This window comes from Astatotilapia calliptera, chromosome 17 (genome assembly GCF_964374335.1).
Source record: "Astatotilapia calliptera chromosome 17, fAstCal68.1, whole genome shotgun sequence".
NCBI classification, from domain to species: domain Eukaryota; kingdom Metazoa; phylum Chordata; class Actinopteri; order Cichliformes; family Cichlidae; genus Astatotilapia; species Astatotilapia calliptera.
In genome coordinates this window covers 38699998-38721580 of record NC_137438.1, presented here as the reverse complement: position 1 = coordinate 38721580, position 21583 = coordinate 38699998, and the positions used below count along the sequence as shown (strand labels likewise).

Sequence of the window (21583 nt, the reverse complement as noted above, 5' to 3'; positions counted from 1 at the left end):
AGTCTTTCACATGTGTACATATATCAGATTAGTGCAGATAGTCTGCTCAGATGTATTTTCACTTCTGGAAAGTGAAGATGCTGCCACGCAGGTAGAAGGACGCGTGACGTCAACTTGCAAATACCTGGGCTGTTCTCACACAGGAGCATCAGATATGTTACGCAGCTTACAGCAGGTAGCAGGTTAAAAATAATTTAATGTCCCCATTCTCACTTGAACAAGAAGATAAAGTGAGTACATTGAAAGATGTTGTAAATATATTGGGGTTTAAATCAGTTTTTATGCACACAGTGTTTAAAAGCTGTGCTACTGTCCACTCTTAAGGCTTCGGAGTCTTTTGGCGTTACAGTTATTGAGCTCAGTGACGAAAACGCATTGTTTTCACAGAGCCATTATCACGTCACAGTCACCAATGGGTTGTTTGAGATCCGCATTCACATGTGCTGAGAAATTCCAAATAATAGCGAGCCACTGACCCAAAGCAGCTGTCGTGTGTTATGGTGTCATAACAGAGTCAGGAAATATTATATCCCATTAGTAACGCACTTAGCTGGGAGAACCTCGCGGAGGTATGACCTGATTTCCTCGTCAAGCCGACCTCTGTGATGAAATGCTGTCATACAGGATATATGTGAGGCAAAGGGCTCGTGAACTCTCCAGACCTTAGTCGCATACACACCGCTTGTGTCTCAGTTTGGCCGATTAGCAGTGTGGAAAGGTGTCATTGAGATGACTTTTAAATCGTAATGTGCTTTTCCATTGTGTAAGTGCTTTCTTATAAAGCGGACAGGGGCCTCCCATGACTTTTCCCCAAAAGCAGCTGTTTGGTGAACTTTGTACACCAAGTATGAGTGACGATAGCGAACGCGCTTGCGTGGCCCGAATCAGGATGGGCGGAAAAAAGTAAACAACAATTTTGCAAATAGAAACCAGTGCACAGATATTTGTTGTGTATGGCACTGTCCATATTTGGAGAACTTTCTCTTTGTTTATAACCAGGAAATTCTTAGCTGTGTCTTAAGGAAAAGCTTGTTATAAAAACACAATGGTGGATCAAGATAATGCTGCTGCTATATTTGGTCATCAAAGCTTTGTTTGTACGCAGGATTCATAATGGAGACAAGCACTCCTGAGAGGTTTACATAAATTCATTTGCTGCTCAGATTTAAAACCTTTAAATGTGCCAGATCGTACATGTTTGTAAATACAATCTGCCTCAACAAGCAGGATCAGCCGTAGAACGGATAATTATTGTGGATTTTTACAGTTGCAATCAGAAGTTTAAATACACCGTCATGGGCATGACTGGCATTGCTTTTAATGTTTCGTTGAACTGTTCTTTTTCCAGGCTGGAATGATTGTACAGCATACACCTTTAGCGACTTTAAAAACAGAGTTCACAAGTTGGTTTCACAAGTTTGAATTTATTTTGGATTGTGTTTAATCTGCACAGGTTCAAAATTATACAAACGTGGTCAAATGTACATAGAGCCCCACAAACATTTGGCAAAATGACCCTTAGCAAGAACTAGACACTTCTGATAACAGTCAACAAGTGTTTTGGTATAATTCTGGCTGAGTATTTGATCACTCTTTTTGGCAGAATTGGTAGAGCTCCTGGCAAAGTCAACACATTTTCATTAGGGTTGAGGTTAGGGCTTTGGAAAGACAATTCCAAAATCGGAATGTTAACCTGCTTCCCTCCCAAAACCAGTTTTTATGTGTTTGGGATCACTCCCCTCTTGGAATACCCAGTTGTGTCCGATTTTCAACCATCTACCTGTTGATTTCAGAATCAGAATCAGAAAGGGGTTTATTGCCAAATGTTGAGCAGGTTTACAACATTAGGAAATTGCTGCGGTGCTTCAGTGCAAACATAGTGTCATAAATAGCACTTAAATAGACATGAAAAAATAAAAGAATAAGAATTAAAAGTGCTACGTAGGTGTAATTGCAGGTGTAATTGCAGAATTTGGAGGTCAGCATCCTTCATTATTCCATCCAATTTGCATAATGTAGCAGTAACACTGGCAGCAAAGCAGACCAGGGCATGGTGCTGCCACCACCGTGCTTGTCTGTTTGTACACTGTTCTTAGATTTCAAAGCCCAGTTGTACTTACATTTCTCCAGGAGGCATTTGGCTCGTCCATGTGGGCAGCTGCAAATATCTGCCAAGCTTGAAAGTCCCAAAAGGTTGATTCTGTTCATCTGGACTCTGCAGTCTATCTACACCTACAGGCCAGTGGACGCTCTTTCAGTGATGAGGATGTCCACATCCTGGACAGGGAGGAACGCTGGTTTGAGCGCAGAGTCAAGGAGGCCATTTACGTGAAAAGGGAAAGACCATCTCTGAATCGAGGAGGGGGCCTAAGGGTACATCTGTCACCATCTTACAATGCTGTGATTGCAGCCATTCCCCAACTCTCTGTGAATGGGACTCAGGGTTATTGATCAGTAGTTGTTGATCAATGGTCACGACAATATGCATATTAATGATGAAGGAACTGAGCTCACAGTCCCATTGTTCATTCAGTGGGTGGTTTCAGTCATTGTCCAAATGTCCTGTTTATAAGATTGGAGAAACCTGCAATCAGCTGAGACTGAAGACGTCACCTGATGATGAAAACGTCCCGATGAACAGAATCAACCTTTTGGGATTTACTTACCTGCATGATTGAGCATGCATCAAGACCAGCTTAAAGGAGCAGGGACTCCAACACCTTTAAGGTCAACACCCTCTCAGTCTATGGCAATGCCAAACAGTCAAACTGTGAACAGTGACGCTGGTGTTCTGAGTATTGGTCAATCCAAAAAGTGCTATCAAAGTCCTTTTTATACTGGCAAACAGAAACTACCAATCATGATGACTAACAGAACCATACATGAAATTATTTATTTAAGCCTCTCTGTGTGCAGCAGAAAGTAGAGCAAAGGGCCTTGAAGTAGGACTACCATATCAGTCTCTTTATAAATGTTATTTAATGCAGGCTTTCAACAACCATGCACTCCCTGATTCAGACAGTGGCCCGGTGTGTGTGGGAATGCACAGAGGAGGTCACAGAGAGGAGGACAGGAGAGACAGGACAGGAGGAGGAGTGATGAGGAGTGATGAGGACAGGAGAGATAAGGGTTGTCTTGAAAAGGGAGGAAGAATAAGCAAGAAGGACCCTGAGAAAATATGAGACAAGAAAGAAGAAACCCAACACAGAAACAACATGAATTCTTTCTGAGTCAAGCTGTCTTATTTATTACTTGTATTGACATCTATGTGAAAAGGAATCTAAAGGAATTTAAACTGGGCCACTGCAGCTATAGTAACAAACAGGAGTCGATGGAGCCATAGCAAACCAGACAGACACACCACTCGCTGAAAATCACACATAATTATCTATCAGACTTTAAGTAAAAGAATATTTTTATGTGTGGAATTGCTTTCTCAGCTAAAAATAAAAAGCATAGTCTGTGTACTTAACTCATAAATGACAGTTTTGATTGATGATGGCAAAGGTAATTATGGTGCTAATGACTGTTTACATGGAAACATGCTTGGATGTCTCGTAGATGTTTCACTTCTTCCTCAGATATGTACAGACACTCGTGAGCATGGCACAAATAATCACACATACACATAAACCTCAGCTGATATTAATTTAGAGTGGTAGCATGTGACCAAAGACAGCCTAGACCCTGTCCAAACTTTAGACTAAAGAAGTATCCTGGTATAAGAGCCATTTATCAAGAAAACCTTTGAACTTGGTTCTGCAGTATGGGCAATTTTTGTGAAGAACTGCGTCAAAACTGCGTCAAAAACTGGTTAACAAAGATATACTTTACAAAAATATAGGTTTCATCTGGTCCCTCCTTCAGTAACTTCCATCAAAAGAGCAGTTTTCCTTGAGGGACTACATGCTGTCAGTTTGTTGTTGGTAGAAACATGCATGACATCATATGGTGATCACTTTTGTTTTGTGCATATATTTGCATCTTCTTGCAGCTGCTGTGTGTGCAGTAGTACTGTTTTGTGAGCACTTTTCATTTACTGTACACACAAACACACATAGGTCGTCATGTTAACAGGCCCAGTTAAAACTAGAGTCTCTAGTAGGAACGAGTGCAGCTGTCTTGACCTTCTCACCGATGCAGGCCTACAGCACAAATGAAGATCTGCTAGTGTGACAAGTGTGCTTATCTCACGAACCTACATGCGTACGCAAAAATGATACAAAACCCTGTGTTTACCAGAAAGATTAGCCAGATTAGGCCGTGTTGGGCTGCATTGCCTGCTGCTCTTCTAATACTGGGGCTTTTTTGAAATATATCAAAAAGTTGCTGGTTTCGGGCGATGAAATAAGTCTCTAAGACAGGGGTGGGGAACTCCAGGCATCAAGAGCCTACAGGTTTTAGATCTCACCCTGGGTCAATACACCTGAATTAAATGATGAGTTCATCATCAGGCCTCTGGAGAACTTCAAGACATGTTGACAAGGTCATTTAAATCAGCTGTGTTGGGTTAAGGACACATCTAAAACCTGCAGGACACCGGCCCTCGAGGCCTAGAGTTCCCCCACCCCTGCTCCAAGAACTACAAACCATCTTTTAGTTTGTGCAGTAATGCTGGAAAAGTGTCACGGTCCAGATATGTAGTTCACTGAGGGATATTATGGCTGAGCAAGCATGCCTAAGTGCTGCAGATACAGTATCCACCAGCCTATCAACTGTTTCTCAGCTCACACTCTGCTGCGCACGTCCACAACACCGACCGTTGCTGTGGTAGTGGCGTCTTTTACAACCATGGCCTCTGCCTCACTCTTCCCTGCTTTCTCCAAGAAGTATCCAAGCATTGAGCAACACATACTCTCGGTCGCATTTCCCTGCTTGATAGAGGCTAATGGCTGTTTATACTTTTGCCCCTTGTTTCACCTGCCCTCTTTACTACTTCCCAACTGCTCCCAAAACAAATCATACCCAAACACTGTTATACAAGAGTCTGGCTGGTCTGCTGTGTGTCAAACTCTGAAGCAACAATATTGGAATTTTAATTGTTTAAGTGCTTCATGTGTCCAGGCAGAGTTGTTTCATTCCTAGGAAGGCTCTTCTGCAAAAGACCTATGCAGGCAGTGTGTGTATTTGCTGGTGTGTGTTGCGGCACATCTCCACCAGCATGCAGGCAACTGCCACTGACAATATCTGAACGAACTATTGCAACGGCTTTTAAAGTTCAACACAGATTATGTAAATCATGGCTCATATTCATTCTGCAAGTCCTGTGGTTCATGCAATAAAGATAGGGTGCTGTTTTTCAATTATATTCATAATCATATCGATTTCTTTTTAAGCCCTTCGCATGACTCAGAAAACAGCAACAGCTTTCCAGCATAACAAAGTAATAATATAGTATTGATAAGTAGTTTCACTGTTAATAACAAGGGGAAACTGTAGCCAACAGTTGTATGGAAACCGTTTTAATACAGTTTTCACACCACTCATAACTTAGTCATAATTAAACTACTTTATATAAAGTTATCTTCAACTTCAATGTTCCCAAACTTCTTAGACACTCTGATAGTAAAAGCACCCAAACACACACACCCACACACACACACACACACACACACACACACACACACACACACACACACGCACACACACACACACACACACACACACTGTGTTGGATGAGAGGCAGGGTAGGGACTTCAGTGGATGCATTTGAATTGCATCAAAGTTGGCAGGTGCAGACAGTCTGCTTGGATGTATGTGCACGGATGACATAATAGAAACTGTAAATGCATGCAAAACAAAGGTATGACTATTATATGAGTGACTGTGAATCAAGTGAGTGTGTCTGTGTGTGTTTGTCACGCAGACAACTTTCTATCCGTGGAAGGAAGTCTACACCGGTCAGGATTATGACATTAATGAGGAAACAGGCCCGTAGGACGACAGCAACTTCCTTAGACACACAGCAGGAAACAAACACACGCTCACCCCCAGGTGTTCAGACGCCACCCACAAGCTCTTTTTCTTTAACACTTCATTCATCTTTCTGCGGGGACAAATGAGTTCCTTTGGCGTGACAATGAGACAAAGAGCAGACAGGGCTTGACCTGCGTCACGGTCCTCAGGATGAAAACACTTATAACACATTGCCCCAGTCACAGCTCATTCAGGGCTTTACTAACTGGTTTCACAGGTGAGCCTTTAAGGCTGGGTCTCCACAACAGGTTTTGATATTGAAGAGAATCTTTTGAAATTAGGATTTTTATTGTTTGTTTGTTTCAGATTATCACCATTGCAATGTCCTAAATTGATATGCAAAACACAGTAAAAGCATTAGCATGTAGCACTTCTTTCAGGGATTTTTGACATGCATACTTTAGGGTTGGTGCTTCTAAGCAGCACTGAAAACTGCTGCTAGGGTTGAATGTTGCTTATTTAAATTCAGAAAAGACAATCTCACAACTCTTTTTATAAAGCCTGCTACCTAGCTAGCTGCTTAGCTAGCTGCCAGCTAGTTAGCTTAGCGAGCTAGTCCCTAAAATCTGCTAAGTTACTAGTTTGAATAATGTTCACTATACTGGTAACTTTGACAAACAACAGTCTGAAGCAACGATTCATCTCCCTGAAAATGGTTTAGGAGAGAAAAAGGTCTGAGTACTGCATTAGCCTTACAGCGCAAGTAGCATCTTAAAAAAACTTTTTTTTTAAAAAAATAAGTATTCTGATTATGTTACTCCGATCAAGTTACTTCTGTAGCACTTTAACAATTGTCCTGAGGGAAATTTATCTTATTTTAGTCAAAGGGGAAAACCACTGCTGTATTTTTTCTTTTGCTTTAGGCCTACTTAATTGCCACAAAGAAATCATTCTACTGTCTCTAGTGTTTCTTTTTGTGGACTTACTGTGTAGTTCTTAAGTTTACCTTTATACAATTCAGCGTTTGTCAAAAGTTTCTTGTGCAAGTTTCACCTCTCAAAGAAAAACATATTTAACTCTCAATAGTGTGTACATATTAGCACTTGCATAGTACGCATGCTCAAATATTGCTTCATTGTGTAGAGAGCAATTAACGTCACAAACGGCATAATGAGTGTTCAGATATGACATCACGTTAAATTACACTGAATAATGAATGAGGAAAAAAAGGTGCACTCTGGGTTCTCTTTTATGACTAACTGACCATCAGACGTACAAATCAGCACATGCAGTATTGTACAAAATGTGTACGATGTGGCCAAGCAAACATTAACAGTGGATTTTTTTTTTGGTACCTGTGTAAACACTTAAGAGCCCCAGTTTAAACAGCTTAAATGTTAAGTGGGGCATGTTGTGTTGGGTTGTACAAGGTGTTCTGCTGGTCACAGAAACTGCTTTTTTATATTGAGAGAAGGAATTATAGAGAGAAGAGTCTGTTCTTAGCTATGGCAGATAACACTGTTTGCCCTCAGTCTCTCTCTCGCTCTGAGAAAAATACATACATGCGATGTTTGCTTTACTCTGGAATGTGTATTTTACCCGTGAACTAGTTCTTAATGTCTGGCAGTATGTTTGTATGTGTGCGTGTACAATATGTGTCTCTATTGACACTTATCGTGTCTAATGCTCTTAATGCTAGCCATGGCTGAAATCAGGACTCAAAAATATTTATTGACTTAGATTTTCTTTGACGCCGTAACGGATCCGACTTTGCAAACAGTAAAATGAAAATGTCCCAGCAATGTCCGTTTGAAGAAGCAAGAAGTAACAATACAGTAAACTTATCTACTACCTCTTGCAAAAATGGTACCATCATTATATACCTGTTATATTGAGTTAAGGGTGTTATTGTAGAGCTTTTAATAACAGCTCAGTCTGATTATTACAATTGATGACCTGTGTCAGTGCCAGCTCCAGCAGTTAAGCAGGTTGTTTCCCCATCAATATTCCTCCTTATTCCACATCATTCCTTTTAAGGTTCATTTTGACCTTGGGTGCTAACAATCAAGGTCAAGGTCAAATACCTACCCAGCCTAGGTACTCATGTAACCGAGGTCTAGTATGTTGTGAAGTTTAAAGACAAACCATATACCGTATCTTTCGGACCATAAGGCGCATTAAGCAAAACAAGACAGATAAATCAAAACTTTACTCAACTCATTCTTCTTGCTTCCTCCACTTCCATACCATCGATTCATTAATGTTGAATTCTCTTGCAGCTGCTCTATTCCCATGTTGTTGCAGTATATTAATGACTAACCTCGTATTGTGGATGGATTATCTCAGTTGTTCTCCTGACTGAAGTTTGGTCCGTTTACAGCATCCTGCCATGCGATTGCATTTGTCCCTAACCATCGGGAACCCTCATGTTAACTTTTATCAAGTGGAAAAAAGTTAGCGTTCATCCTCCAGCTTCACTGTGTTTATGCTATGCTAACATAGCTGTGTCGCTAGCAATCACGTAGCACATCATTATATAGCAGCTAGCCCAACTTCAGTAACCCTACAAACGTCACTGCTGTTTAGTTTTCTGTCTTCATTTATGTTGGAAGTGATAGCAGAGCTGTACGTTTGAATTTTTCAGAAATCTCTCAGTCAGAACATGCTATATCATGTTTAGGCGGAAACTAGCGAGCTAACTTCCTGCTAACTTCTAACTCCGTTAAATTTAATAAATTCTGTTTTCATGAATGCCTGGATATTAAACTTAATTGTTACACCTGGTAAAGCAGCCACGCTGATCATTTTATTAAAGATGAAAGAATTTAGACAGTTTTTAACTCTCAGTGATGCTGCAGTGTTCGTTTAACTTTGGGACCTGAAGTGGAGTTTGGACCCGGATTCCTCCACGAGGCTCTTGACTACGGCAGCGTAATGCTCCAACAATCCGGTGCGGCTTCGTAGCTACCAAAGTCGTACTAAAACATTTTTTGACAGATTTTTGAGCGTGTAGCACATAAAATCAGTTCGAGACAGGTAAGCACAACCAGAATTCATACATAAGGCGCACCGGATTATAACGCACACTGACGATTTTTGTGAACATTTAAAGATTTTAAGTGCTCCTTATAGTGCAGAAAATATGGTAAGCTTTTTTTGATTTTCACATTTGGTGTGACCTTGACCTGATTTTCACCTAAATGAAATCAGCTCTACCTATTATTGGCCTCTACCACTAAATTTGTGGTACTTTTTTGTGGTAATTTTTAGACTGCTAACAAAAACACAAGCTGAACTGATTACATACTCCCTCCCTTTGGTGGGAGAAAAATAATAGTTTATATGGTTTGAAACACATATTGAAACACATATTATGTAAGAAGAAAAAATAAAGTTTCTTTATTTTGTAACTCTTTGCTGTTATTATTGTTCAACCCAGAACAAATAAAGTGGGAGGGTTAAATGTGACAAATAAGATTTCAATTACATTCCGTTCTGATGAAAATCAGACCACTTGAGTTTTGGGTTACATAACATAGTTTCCCTTTTAATATACTGTCAAAGTATATCGTGGATTCTGTAGTGATGACACTATACTAAAGATATTTTACTTGGCTTAAATTCTATTTGATATTTATTTTTAGATGGCCCAAAAACAAACAAACAAACAAGCAAAATGAATATTCAGCTGCAACACACAGCAGGTAGGATCCCTGCAACAGCTTTACATTTTTCAAATTGCAAGTTTGATCATTTTGCAAAAGAATCACATACATTGTGCAAAATCAGTCTCTCAAATCCTAATAAAATATATAACATCTGCACAGACGTCATCCACTGATTCATGTTACTCAAGTTCATGTTACTCAAGAATTGCTACTTTGCTTTTCTAAGCCAGTAGTGACAGTGGCTCAAGTGGACACATTTCATTGGTTTTAGCACTCAGATTTACTTCGGCTCTTTTTACTTTATAACTTCACTCTTGTCTGCAGCTGGCTGATGGGCCAACAACAGCACAACGAAGAGTAACCCACAGACCGGCTGCACTGTGCTCTGCAGGTAGACAGGCTGTCCATGGACTGCCAACATGCTACCACCAGGGAACCATAATTTTCCCTTTAAACTGTTTTCATTGACAGTGGAGCATGCAGAGTAACCTGTGCAGACTTTGTGGAGAAAAAAAATGGTTGCTGTAGATTCAAATGAAATCTTTCATGTAATTTTTACAAACAGATGTCCCTGAGCAAGGGGCAAAATACCATCTAACTGCTACATGAGGTGTCTTTTCTTGCATTTTAAATGTGTATGCGTGACACATGGCAGCGAGGCTTGCGTCATTTTTTGGATCTAACCAAAAAATTCTCGTTTATTTACCCCGAATATCATTCGATTAAAAGCAGGTGTGTTTATTGTGGTGAAAACTGCACCTCGTGTGGAAAGGGGACAGTGTGATGCTCATTAAGGGCTTTGTGTTTTCGGGGGCGCTTGACCCAGGGTCATGTATTATCCTCTTCAGCTGTCCATTAAATGAAGACACCCTTGTATGTTTATACCCAAATGGACGCTTGCGTGTGGTGTGTTCCCTCTCACGAATTAGTTTTAAATCAAGACAATGATCCACTCGCAGCTGTGTCCTCAGTTAACGTCTCCAAGGGACATTGCTGCAAAGAGCAGGACTAATGCGACTGCAGCAGATTGCACTAAACAGTGAGTAAGAGTAACAGCACATCCCATGCTTGAAGAACTGACCTCTGAAAATCAGTTTTTTAGTTCACTAAATGCATATGACTAACATAACTGATGCTTGACTTAATTCTGTTAACTTTATGCTTTAAAGGCAGATTTAAAAAGAGCAAAAGTTAAAGAGTGCAGGTCTTTGTAACGTCCGATTATGCAAAGAAGGGATTTTACATTGCTGCTTTTAACTGTGGTTAATAAAACTGGACCATCTTGTGCCACAGCGTCATGGACACACTGTTCTTTTGTTGCAAGTTCCCGTCACTTCACTTTGAGATAAAAGCTGGCTGTTGTCATGCCAAATTCTGATGTGGTACACACCCGAGCAGTACTTGATGGATTTATTTCTCAGTAATATGAAATAGTCATTGCACTAAATTGCATGTCGCATTTTGGGATCTTCAATAAATCTGATTTGAATAATCCTGAAAAAAAAAAGACTGACTTTGAGTATGTTTTCTGGTCAAAAAATTACTTTGGTGATGTCCAACTACTGTGTGCTAAAAGCAAAAGCTGAGCTGACATGTTCATACAGCTGCAAAAGTAAAATGGTGGTGTTTAAGGTGTCGACATAGATTGTATCTACAAGATAAAGCTACCATAATTCAGTTGAATTCAGTTTTATTTATATAACATCAAATACCCCAAGGCCCTTTGTGTTGTAAGGTAAAGACCCTTCAATGTTTGATAGAAAACCCCAACAGTCAAACACTCCCCTATGAGCAATCACTCGGTGACAGTGGGAAGGAAAAACTCCCTTGTGACAGGAAGAAACCTCTGGCAGAACCAGGCTCAGTGAGGGGCGGGGCCATCTGCTGTGACCAGTTGTCAAACCAGTGTCAACCATTGTAGATTTTGAAGCCTTGAATTTCGCATTTAGCAATTTAGCTGTTAGCTTCTTTTGATCTTAGGCGCATCCTTAGTTCACTGTGATTACGTGGGATGCTAGTTTTAGCACTTTACTGAAAGATGAACAAGATGACTGAGTTTGCATTCAAAGTTTGGGAGGGTCTATACAAAGTATTCTAATGGCTGTAAAAGCACATGTTTAATGATGTAGACTGAGGTGTCAAAACTGTCATGACTCGTGTTGTTGGTCACTGAGTCCGCTGCGCAGGAGAACGAGATTAAAAAACTCTGTACAAAGATGAAGTGAAAACGAGTGCGACCACTTTCTGTGCTTTTCGTGATTTATTTCTTCGTCTATGAATTTTTTTGCGGTTCTCCCGTTCCCGGCGAACTCCGCTATCACTTTAGGCCCATTCATCTACCGATCAACCTTCGGCAGTCGCTTACATCATCCGCTTGCAGCGACGTGCGGTCAGGACTGTAATTTTTTTTTAAACCCAAATGCAAAGATTGCATTTGGGTTTAGTTGTGGTCAAGAGAAGATTACTACAGTCTTTTATTTGATATTCAGAACTTCTGTGTAGCAGTAAATGGCAGACACAAATGTTCATGCAAACTTGGACTCTATGTAAAGCCTGTTTGTGCAAATATATGTTTGCATCTCTGCAGGTTTCAGAGTTGACTTTCTTTTCATGTAAGATTTGATTTTGACATTTCATAATGTTAATAAAGTTGTTTTTTTTTAATCCAAAAATGTACTTTACTAAGAAACTTCTGTACTTAAAACTAATAAAACTAAGTGCATTTGTCTGAGACTTTTGATGAAATTACAGCGTTATCTTGCCAATCAAGGCTGTTCCAGAAGGCAGTGAAAGACAGCCTTACAGTATTACATTGTTTTGCCTTTTAATAGGAGGATGTTTTTCATTAGTCTTGAACCGGCAAAATGAATGCGCAGTGGACTGCAGCGCATGCCGGAGAGAGAAAAAGAGATGGCAAGAGTCTTGGCGACTTTCCCTTTATTTCCATCTATCATAATCCTTCGGGTCAGCCACACAGCCTGTCCAAACATTTCTATCATCCTCTCCACTATGTGTCACACACAGACCCTGGAAACATGACTGGCATTCAGAAGAAGAGCGGGAACCCCAGCCCACTGTGAAACCACAACAGCCATCAAACTGTCCTCCTGATGCTGTTCTCTGCCAATAACACTGGCTCACTACTTTGAAATGTAATGTGTACACAAACCTTGGCTGCACTGAAAAAGGCACGTCCCACCGTGTGTGTGTTTACTGTTGCACCTTGATCAATAGTTGGTTAACGACCCTCTTAAGGGACAAATACCTGGGACTCGGCAACATTTGGTCTTAGAACTGAAGAAGCTTCTTAGATAAGAGTTGAAACGTCTTTGGGAAACTTGAAGAAGTCCAGTCGCTCCTTAGTTTATCATAACCTGGATGACTGAGAACCCACACAGGCATATTACTGAACCCTTGTTTGCCTCACCAGGTGAATTTGTGTGTGTACCTGTGTTTATGCTTTAGATGAGCCTGCCAACGCTGTGTGTGTATGTGCGACTGTGTGCACACTTTGTGACTGATGTGGGTAGCTGTACGTTTACTCTCAGAGAGGAGATGCGGAATATCACGACCCTCCGCCAAACCGCCCGCTCTCCTGCTCAGCTCAGATCTTACCGTTGTTTATGCGATCTGACTCTTGGAGACAAGGTGACGTCATCAATAATATTTTCTGCCAGGGCCTCTCATGTATCGTGCAGGCTACAGTAAGCGTTTGTCTGTGAATGCGTAAGGTTGCTGTAATACGAGTCCTCTTACTCACAACTTAGACCGTATCACCAGTATGCCAGTCGAGATAAAAGAAACTTGTTTGTACTTGTTATGGAGACCAACCTGAAGTGGTGCTTTTTTCTTCTGAGGAGGTTTTTGTATGCGTGTCCACACCAGGTTTATTTCACTTTTTTGTGTAATTTCCCCGTACGTACTTGTAAGCACAGCAATAAAAGAAAAAAAATTATTTAAGAAAAACCAGAGGTGAATCCTTGAGGCGATAATCATAAAAGGTTTGTTGGCTGTGTTTCTGCATCGCATCTGTGTCAGTGTTTTCAAGAAAATGTTTGTTTAGGGAGGGATAATAATCCGCCCACCAGACTGGTTTAAAATCATTAACCAGCTCTGTAAATGGATTTAATCCATACTGTACTATTTTTTTTTTTAAACCAATGTACTACATGTAAACATCTCATAGAAATCTATTGTAAATAAAGAACCTGAAACACAGGCGCAAGATGTTTGTCAGCTCGATTTGTGTGGCCAGAAAAAAAACTGGTTTTGACAATACTGTGATTGGTCGATAGAACTCAAGAAGACTTCAACCAAATACCAGAAACTTGGCACCAAAAATGTCACTACTGCTTCATGGGCGATTGGTAGAGGTTGTTGGCTGGCTGTGAAATCAGTTTCCAAAGCTCCAGTCACCCAAGCCTAGAGACCAAAGATCAGGAACCCCCTAAAAAATAAAACTTTTGAAAGCTGTCCAACTCTCTGACCACTCTCTAAGTTTGTGTGAGTGAGGCCTAACTGGTTTAAATTACCAAAATCACTCATTAAAGCAAACAGACTAACTAAGACTGAGACATTTAACCTGCAGCACCCGTGCTCTGTTGGGTAAAGTTGCATTTTTGTCATTAGAGTCTGGTGGTTTTGTTAAAAGCAACATAATGGGAAAATGCTGCACAATGGCAGTTGTACACTTCAGGTGGCCTCTGATTAACACCAGAGGCCACCTCTCATTGTTTGTGCATCTGTTATGTCACCTTGCCTGCCTCTGCAGCAAACAGGAATCTGGATGTTTACATGCCGAGGTGCCCTTTGGGAATACTCGGGCTAATATGTAAGATGAACATGTTATTTTTCCCCTCGAGTCATAGAGTTGGAAGTTAACTACAGCTCGCCGTGCTTGATTGATTTTCTGTTTACATACTTACAAGCTTTCAGTTGTTATTAACAGTCAATTTCGATCACATTATGGTCTTAAAGTATAATTCCAATTATACTTTCAGCTGAGAGGAGTCTCCGCGCAGCTTTCCAGGAAACCACATTTCGATATTTTAGAATCTTCCCCAAAGTAAACAAATGATCTGCCTGAAACAGCTGTTTCACTAACTGCATTAGAGGTCTCCATCCAGACAGACTCTTCAGCTGATCTTATCGCCATGCTGACCCATTGCATGGTGATTCTTCACATCGAAGAGCTGGCAGTCACATTTTATTTGGATATTTTTCGCTGATTAACAAATGTCGTACTCGTCCAACCTCGATGCCCTACAGGAAATTGTCCGTTAAATTCCTTCCAAAAATAATTTGTGGACTGTAGCCTAACAGAAGATCTTCTGTTTGGTAGAAGGTGTGCCACTGCAAACACGAAGGAATGATAACCACTCCCAGACAGAAAAAGTAATTGAGGGAATTTTTAGTGTTTCTGTCTGCAGATGTACGTCGACTGAGATCACTCGTATACCGATTTCTTCCTTTGTAGTTGCAGGACAGTTGCATTAATTCTTCCGTATCCTGACAGCCCAGCTCTGATTTTCACCTTAAAATGAAGTGCTTTTCTGTCGTCTGCTCCCTTCCAGGAATTTGGTTCTCTGTGTTTTCTTTGTAGTGGGTGATTGATGGGTTGGCTGTTGCTGAGACTGTCAGAGATACGTAAATGGGGAAAGAGAAAGAAAGGTAGGGTGGGATGTTTTCTACACTGGAATTTTGTTGCATAACAGCTTAATTCGTTACCTCAGTTCGATGGAAAGAGTCTTTTATGACTCTGACGCTGCTGTACTTTGTGTGGCTTTGACCTCTAGGATGATGTTGCTGTTTGTCTGGGAGACTTTTATCAGTGGCGACAGACTTTTGCTGTCACTGTTTTTCCTGCATAGAGAAAATTTCTTTAACTTCTCAGTTAATTTTAAACCAACATCAAAAAACAATTTCAATCTTTTAATCACTGCCTTTTTTGTCCTTTTTAAACCAGTACCGCTAAGTGGGCCTTTATCGACTCAGTATGCATTTTTGTTGCTGAAATGGACATAAAACCCAAAGGTTTTTGAAAAATGGCTGGCTGACCCCTGAGGACCAGAGCTTGCCTCTCATTGTGAGATAAGGAAGTAAATAAAATGCTCTGTTGTGCTTTGTTCAGTGAGGTTGCTCCACTAAAACTGTCCTGGCGTGCAGCGACTTCCCCAGTGTGTAAATTGTTTACTAGGAAAAGCTTGTATTGTAGCACCATCCACTCTAAAGCATCCACTCTGAGCTAGCCAGTTTGTTTATGTCTGCACAAATAGAGAAGTGGGTTTTAGAGTTGTGTGGAGAACTAGTTCAAGTTACTGGTTTCAGTTTCTTCCAGGTGCGCTCAAACGATAAACTTTTGTTCTTTTTCTTTTTTGAAAGGAAAAGCCCTTCCATCCATCCATTTACGTCTTATCCAGTTCAGGGTAGTGGGAGCCTATCCCATGTCGTGGGGCGAGAGACGTGGTACTCTCTGAACAGGTCCCAGGTCGTATGGTAGGGTCAATTTAGGACTACCAGTTAACCTAACGTGCAAGACTTTGGAGTGTGGGAGGAAGCGGGAGTACCTGGAGAGAACCCACACAGCCACAGGGATCTTCCAGGTCCTTCCTACCGCGAGGCGACAGTGTTAGCCACTGCGCTGCCTCGGAACAGACAGCAACAGATGAATCAGTGCTCATGAATAAAACTGGTAACGGCTGAGATATGGAAGCAATTGCTGAAAGAAAATAATGCCATGTGCTATATGTGTGAGTTTATAAAACTAAAGTTTGGTGACTATTCTGTAGGGTTGTTTCATATCTTCTGAACAAAAGCAAATACAACACAAATCAAGTTAATCAACTCGTAAAGTACCAAATGTTTTCTTTAAAGCATCGTACGCGTCTATAAATGGACCTTGCTTGGGTTGTTTTTGTGTGTCAACAGTTATGTTATTGCATATTAGCTATGGAAAGGTACCCACTGATGCCTTTTCCAGCCTTAGGTCACATTTCACCATCCTCCAACTCACGGACTCTCGAGTATCAGTCAAGTGACCTAAGAGGGTTAAAGAGGTTTCCACACACAGTGACTGACACAGAATAAGTGGCACCGCTTTCTAGTTATTAATAGCTTACTGGACAGTTAAAAAAAAAAAAAATTAAAACAAACACTAGTAATCACTTTGTATTCACTCTGTAGCTGCAAATACATTTTAAAAGCCTGACACAGGCTTCTGTTGTGGTGGTGAGCTCATGGTTTAATTGCAAGTAATCCCAGTGTTAAAATGTGGCCGGGCCTGGTCTCCACTTTACAAGTCTCCAGTGTCATAAACAAGCTGCTGTGCCAAGTATTTACCCTACTCAAAGCTCTCTATACACGCTGGCGCTGGGTTCGCGGGGCTCCCAGCCAAGGGAGATCCAGAGCTCAGTTTTAGGAAAAGACCCACTTGACTGTATGTTTATGAGTGTGTATTCTTCTACACGAGGCCTATTTTAGGTTTGATTCTCCTTCTTAGTGTGCGTAGTTTAATTCTTGATTTTGTTAATATTTCATTGCGGTGTTTTAACTTTCTTGGCTTAAAAACGGCAGATCTGCCAGGTTGCAGTTAGGTTGCAGTTTCCTAGTTGTAAACAGACGGATGATTTCCAGTCCTTGCAGTAAGACTGGATGAACAAACTCGACACCAACCAGAAAAGCAAAGGCCACAAATTGCTAACGCTAGAGTTTTATACATAGTAGAGATTAAAAAAGTCATTGATGTAACTCAACTTCCTGTCTACCTACGCTGCAAGCCCCCCAAAAATATCCTTCCTGTCAGAGAAGTTGCATTGCTGCACAGGAAGCACCACATAATGAACTAGAAACCATGTAAAGTAATGTTATGTGCAGTTAGCTATTAGATTCAAGGGGATGGTCATTACTGGATTTTGGGATTAGCTTTGAGCTTCTATTTTAAAGCATGACGTTACATTGCTGTTAAATTCCCATTTTTATTCTTTTCCTTTTATTTTGATTAGAGAGGAAATTTGACTCACAGCAAAGATCCTGTGCTGGATTCAACTCGCGGGACTTTTGAGGAGGATTTCACATTTTGGATTGTTTTGTTTTGGGGGGTTTTCAGTCTGTCTGTGGTCATCATCCCGGCCCCCCGTTCAGTTATGTCATCCTCACTTATCTAACAATACAAGCCATGATGTCATTAAAACTCTGAAAAACAATCCTTAAACATCTGGTGGGAGCAAACAGTCTGAGTCTTCACAAGTGTCATTAAGTTAGTCAGGAGCCATAAATATTTCAACCTTTTTCCTCGTTTACACCTTAATTGGTTTGAATGCTACTCTTTTGTTTGTTTTTCTGTCCTTGTTTCATTACCTTATTTTACAGCGCGTATATAGTGGCTGTAGGCTTGCTGTACGTCACATACATACACCACTTCACACAAAAAGCGGTGTCACTTCCCTCTTTCGGTAAAAGACAAACATCCTTCATAGAAAGGGGTTTAATTGATTTCAGTTTTCTTTTCTTCTTCCTCTTTAACCTATAAAAACCGTACAAAAACACTTGCAGTTCTCCCTAATAGGATTTATTTTCCCCTCAAACCAATTAAAGTTTCAAAAGTCTCCTTTGAAGTAATATTACGCTCTCCGTGAACAAATTTACATTTCATTTCCAAAGATGTATCAATCTGTCACTTTTGGCTTTGTGAGCATTGAAGGCCGAGTAAATGAACACCATGTGGTTTGATGCTGTTTGAGCGCAGCCGTGACTCCGCTCCAGTTGTTGTTTGGATGTTGTGTTTTACCGGAGTCCTGTTCCGCTTCGGGTTTTATCTGCAGCCCGCCACAGAGAGAGAGAGAGCAGGTTCAGAAAGCTGGAAGCATGCACTCTGCAAGTATTTGAATTATGCCATTGACGTCAGCACAGTCATAAAGTAGACGGGTGCCCTTCCCCTGAAGTATTCCCTTGCCAGCAGGCCTGTTCAGCTCTGTGCAGATGGATTCAAACGCTCTCTGCTTCACAGACAGAGCCTTTTGTTTGGGTATTTGGGAAGCTTTTTGCACTCCCCCCAACCTGACCTGCCAGAAAAACACCACAGCTACTGCGTCCTCTTTGTGGAGCAGCGCAGGAAGCCAGCTTTTTTTTTTAAAAAGTCAATGATTAAACAGCTCGCTTTAATAAAAAGCCACCTGATTTTTACCAACAAAGAGAAAAAAACAAGAAAAGCATGCTTTTGCTTATCATTTCTCTGAAACGATTAACCTATTTTTTTTTTCTTCCCCCCAAATCCATGTATCTTTTTCGAAACTGCTCTTCAGTTGCACCGTGAATGCCGCGTGACTATTTCGCTGTTACTCGGGGAGGGAGTCGTATTTAATCTTGATTCAATCAGGAAGTCTTACTTAGCCAGTTTGGATGAACACAATCAATCTTGTCTTGCGTGCTCACCGCTGCCAACAGTCTTTATTGGTTCAATTTGATTTTGTAATGTGGTCTGGGAGGCGCACATAAACACACACGGGCTGGCCCGAAGTGACACACAAGGCATGCTTACCCATCATAAGTAGGCATGCTGTTTGAGGTTATTTGAGGTTTGCTTCAGCTGGTCTTCATATGTTTCTTGAGCCTTCGTTGCACGCAAAGCCCTTCATTGCAGAACCCTTCTGGTGCCTTTCCTGCCCCGCTCGTTAACTCGACTTTATCCCGACCCGGACCAGCCAGAATTGGCTCCATTTCACGGCTTGCACGCTAAATACAGCCAAGATAATGTTAATGAGACAGTCATGTTTGTCTTGACAACAGTTCAACAACAGCTGGAAAAGTCTCCGGACTAAAATGATTTCTCGCTTGGCCTCAGTAGAATGTTTTTCAGGTCCTGACGCCAAGAAACAGAAGAAGCGTGACATGTGAAGAGAGCCTGTCTAGCTGCAGTGCACATCACCTTGGTGAGGCTGTTTACGGCCCCATTATTTGAAATAAGACCCTCAGGAGTGATATGAGGCCTGGGATGGAGCACGTGGAAGCGGTCCGTATTTTCTGACATGTTCAAGCCGTCAAAATACAAATAACACTAATCGTTTATGACAAAACGAATTACTCCAATTTGTCACCTGAAATGTATTTTCACATGTAGCTCTTCTGACGTGACACTAAATCTAGCAGCAGTAATGCATCTCCTGGTAGAGTCTGAAGCTCCCCTCCTGGAAACCCTTTGATTTCTGACTTGCCTTCTTAAATTAGTAGTAAGTACTTTACAGTAGTAAAGCTGTCTATGAGCATTTATTTAAAAATAAAACAATAATTGTGATTACTGAGCATGCACTTTGTTGCTTTTGTGATTTGAAACCCACTCGAGGAACATGCCAGGTCACTGTATTAGCACAGAAAAAAAAACGCTCCCAGTTAACCATGGCTATTGTGTCCCAGTTTGTTTGGTTACTTGTCATTTAAAGCGATAGTCTAATATGCTAAAATAAGTTAATTGACTTTAGTACTAAATCCAAAAGAAAGAAGGGAGAGAAGGGCAAATATGATATCATTAAAAAGTAGCTGGTTAGCTTCCCTAGAAATTAACAGAAATTAACAAAAAGGCAAATGAATGTGTGTATATTTATATGAATATGACTTTATATGACTTTTCTTTTATTGAAGCTTCAGCCTGTGACAAAAGCTAATGTGGAGCCCCTACCCCTGCAGTGTTTGCAAAAATAATATCGTGACTGATCTCATTTCTGAATCGCATGTTACAGCTATGAACACAACTTTAAATGCACCGCAGTTTAATCACACAAGTAACACTAAAGGAACCAAGCTGAGCAGGAACCACATCATAATGGGCACTGCAGTAACATAATAAATAATAAATAACACAGTAGGAGGTTTGGGGTGACAGGGTCTCATCGGAGACAATTCACTGAGTAATATATGAACGATGAGTGATGAAGGCTTCTTCCTGCAGCCTATACACACTATATTCTGCTTCTGTTTCCACTTTGAGTGGAAAAGTGGGGAGGGACAGCTACAGGCACCTGTTGAAAACTAGCAGAGATGTAGGATTCTTTCTTTTTTTGATGAAGTTTAACAAACTGATGGTATTTTTTATCTAAACCTGCACAAAAACAGCTCTTTAGTGGGAAGATGCTTCTCTATGCAATGCACACGCTTTACACTGAGTCAAAGAGGGGCTACTGGGCTGGACCCAAGATCACGTAAACAAGAATCAAGGAAAAAGAGTAGCTTTATCTCTACTGCAGTCAGATATTTGAAATAGGGAAAAAAAGCAGAACACTGTGATTGACCACGTGTCAGCCACGCCCTCAGGAAGTGAGAAGTGAGTAAATCTGTTGGTGTCAAATCAGTCTGGAGGTGTTTTAGAGAGCAGGGTCTTTCAGGACCACCAACAGCTGCTCTATACCCAACACTTCTCATAATCCCTGAATTCAGATGCACCACTTACACCTTTTAATTCTAAGTCTGGAAGCTTCTCTGGAACTTAAAAAGGAGAACAAAGCAGCAGCAGCATCGACACTGACAGAAGTCTGGCTGAGCGGGGTCCCACGGCTCCTCTGATCCATGCAAATCAACCTGAGGGCCAAAGGCCAGTCAGCATGACAATGAGGCTCATTCAGTCTAGTCAGTGCTGTTGCTTTCAATGCAGGAGTTCACCCCAGGTAATACAGACAAAGCCCGGTCTGTGTGCATTTTTTTGGTGGGCATACCCAAGTTTTGGATATATAGAAATGTTAGAAACTGTTGTGAGATGAAGAGAGTGCGTGAGCATGCAGCTCAAGGACAAGACTGTTTACGCTCACAGGTCCTCAGAGCCGAGCTGACAATAAGGCCAAACACACAGCTTCAATGACGTCTGTCTTTTTATCAGCGGGAGAGATACAGATTCGAAACTGTGAAGGTTTTTACATCAGAAAGTGACGAGCGGTCAGATAAGAGGGATACTGTTTGTACGACAAGGCACCTCAGGTCTCAGCGAACCTTCAGACCGTGCCGTGTCAGACTGTCCC

The 21583-nt window shown here is 41.1% G+C and overlaps 1 protein-coding gene and 1 long non-coding RNA gene across 5 annotated transcripts in view; one reads left to right on the top strand and one right to left on the bottom strand.

The window, feature by feature from the left end:
* Positions 1–21583, top strand: part of pde4ba (phosphodiesterase 4B, cAMP-specific a) — a 202275-nt gene that overhangs the window by 153753 nt on the left and 26939 nt on the right. The gene's annotated exons all lie outside the window — the stretch shown is intronic.
* Positions 18135–20134, bottom strand: LOC113008748 (uncharacterized). The gene is made up of 2 exons (XR_003270063.2): positions 19120–20134; positions 18135–18397 (listed from the first exon to the last, which is right to left on the bottom strand). It is a non-coding gene; the product is annotated as an uncharacterized LOC113008748 (long non-coding RNA).